Genomic DNA, 2,575 nt, shown 5'->3' on the forward strand with positions numbered 1-2,575 from the left:
TGTGTGTGAGTGTGCACCTGTGGGGAGCCGTGTGCATGCGTGTGCACCTGTGGGGAGCCGTGTGCATGTGTGTGTGCCTGAATGACCGTTGCTGGCACTCACAGCCCAGCACCTGGGGAAGCAGGCCCACACCTGGCCGGCACCCAGCAGCGGGGAGAACTGGGGAGAGACAAGAGGAAACAAACCCAGTCCTGCCTTCCCCTCTCGGTAGTGCTGGCCGCTGAGACGGGCCACTGGCCGGGTTGAATGGTCTTACCATATGCCCCCCTGGCCCTGCCTGGTTCTGGACCCAGCTCACGGGGGTCGCCGACCACCTTGAGTGGGAGGGAGGCTTAGCAGCGGGGTCCCAGCCTTGCAGTCGGGGGGATGCCTGCGTTTCCCTGAGCTGCTCCGTGCTGAGTGGGGGCTGGCACACTCCTTCCTCCCCACCTCCTGGCCCTGAGCCAGAGCCTCCCATCCAGCACCACCCGCCCTGGGACTTGCTGGGAACCTGGGCAGAGGGGCTCCGCACACCCTCGGAAGCCCCCAGGGTCTCTGTTGTCTCCCTGGACAACTCCATCTGCCCAGAGGCCAAGGCTGAGCTGAGCTTTGGAGCCCTCCTGACCCCTTGCTGGACTCCCTGGCCCCGTCCGGTCCTTGGCCTCTGAGTACATCTGGGATCTGACCTCTCTCTGCCTCTCACACCTGCTCCGGCCCCTCAGCTCCCCTGGGCTGCCCCAGCACTTCTGAAGGGCTCTGCCCCCCATTTCTCCTGGGGGGGGGTCGGCCCCCCTAACCTGGAAGAAAGAGGATGGCCCTCCCCTGATCTGGGTGGTGCCTGTGCCCCCCTGGCTGGTCTCAGGAGCCTCTGTGCCCCCACCCCCACCCACTTCACCCCTGGGCCTCCTCCAGCCTCCCCTTCCCCATCCTCATGCAGGCCCCTCCTCGGAGCCCCTTGGTCTGGATCCCCTTCCCGGTGGGGCCTTCCCTGACCTGGGCTCCAGGTCAACCCAGCAAGCCGCAGCCCCTCCCCTGCCAGCCGTGTGTCCCCACCCCATCATGTATTTCTATCTCCGTTCCTGCATCCCCGTGGACCGCCAGCCCTGCAGGGGAGGAGGGCTCCAGGGGGGGGCACCCTCTGGGACACCCCCCGCCCAGGCATCCAACATCTGCTGAAAATGAACGGGAGGGAGCCGTGCACGAATGGGAAACACTGGGCAGGTGCCGGCTCCAGGACCAGGTCCACCGGCTCCTAACTCCACCTGGGCCAGCCAACACCCTCACCCCTGCTCTAACTCCACCTGGGCCAGCCAACACCCTCACCCCCTGCTCTAACTCCGCGTGGGCCAGCCAACACCTTCACCCCTGCTCTAACTCCACCTGGGCCAGCCAACACCCTCACCCCTGCTCTAACTCCGCGTGGGCCAGCCAACACCTTCACCCCTGCTCTAACTCCACCTGGGCCAGCCAACACCCTCACCTCACCCCTGCTCTAACTCCACCTGGGCCAGCCAACACCCTCACCTCACCCCTGCTCTAACTCCACCTGGGCCAGCCAACACCCTCACCTCACCCCTGCTCTAACTCCACCTGGGTCAGCCAACACCCTCACCCCTGCTCCTAACTCTGCGTGGGCCAGCCAACACCCTCACCCCTGCTCCTAACTCTGCGTGGGCCAGCCAACACCCTCACCCCTGCTCCTAACTCCACCTGGGCCAGCCAACACCTTCACCCCTGCTCTAACTCCACCTGGGCCAGCCAACACCCTCACCTCACCCCTGCTCTAACTCCACCTGGGCCAGCCAACACCCTCACCCCTGCTCCTAACTCTGCGTGGGCCAGCCAACACCCTCACCCCTGCTCCTAACTCTGCGTGGGCCAGCCAACACCCTCACCCCTGCTCTAACTCCACCTGGGCCAGCCAACACCCTCACCCCTGCTCCTAACTCTGCGTGGGCCAGCCAACACCCTCACCCCTGCTCCTAACTCTGCGTGGGCCAGCCAACACCCTCACCCCTGCTCTAACTCCACCTGGGCCAGCCAACACCCTCACCTCACCCCTGCTCTAACTCCACTTGGGCCAGCCAACACCCTCACCTCACCCCCTGCTCTAACTCCACTTGGGTCAGCCAACACCCTCACCCCCTGCTCCTAACTCTGCATGGGTAAGCCAACACCCTCACCCCTGCTCCTAACTCCACCTGGGCCAGCCAACACCCTCACCTCACCCCTGCTCTAACTCCACCTGGGCCAGCCAACACCCTCACCTCACCCCTGCTCTAACTCCACCTGGGTCAGCCAACACCCTCACCCCTGCTCCTAACTCTGCGTGGGCCAGCCAACACCTTCACCCCTGCTCTAACTCCACCTGGGCCAGCCAACACCCTCACCTCACCCCTGCTCTAACTCCACCTGGGCCAGCCAACACCCTCACCCCCCTGCTCCTAACTCTGCGTGGGCCAGCCAACACCCTCACCCCTGCTCCTAACTCTGCGTGGGCCAGCCAACACCCTCACCCCTGCTCTAACTCCACCTGGGCCAGCCAACACCCTCACCTCACCCCTGCTCTAACTCCACCTGGGCCAGCCAACACCCT

Source organism: Lepus europaeus, chromosome 5 (genome assembly GCF_033115175.1).
Source record: "Lepus europaeus isolate LE1 chromosome 5, mLepTim1.pri, whole genome shotgun sequence".
Taxonomy (NCBI): Eukaryota; Metazoa; Chordata; class Mammalia; order Lagomorpha; family Leporidae; genus Lepus; species Lepus europaeus.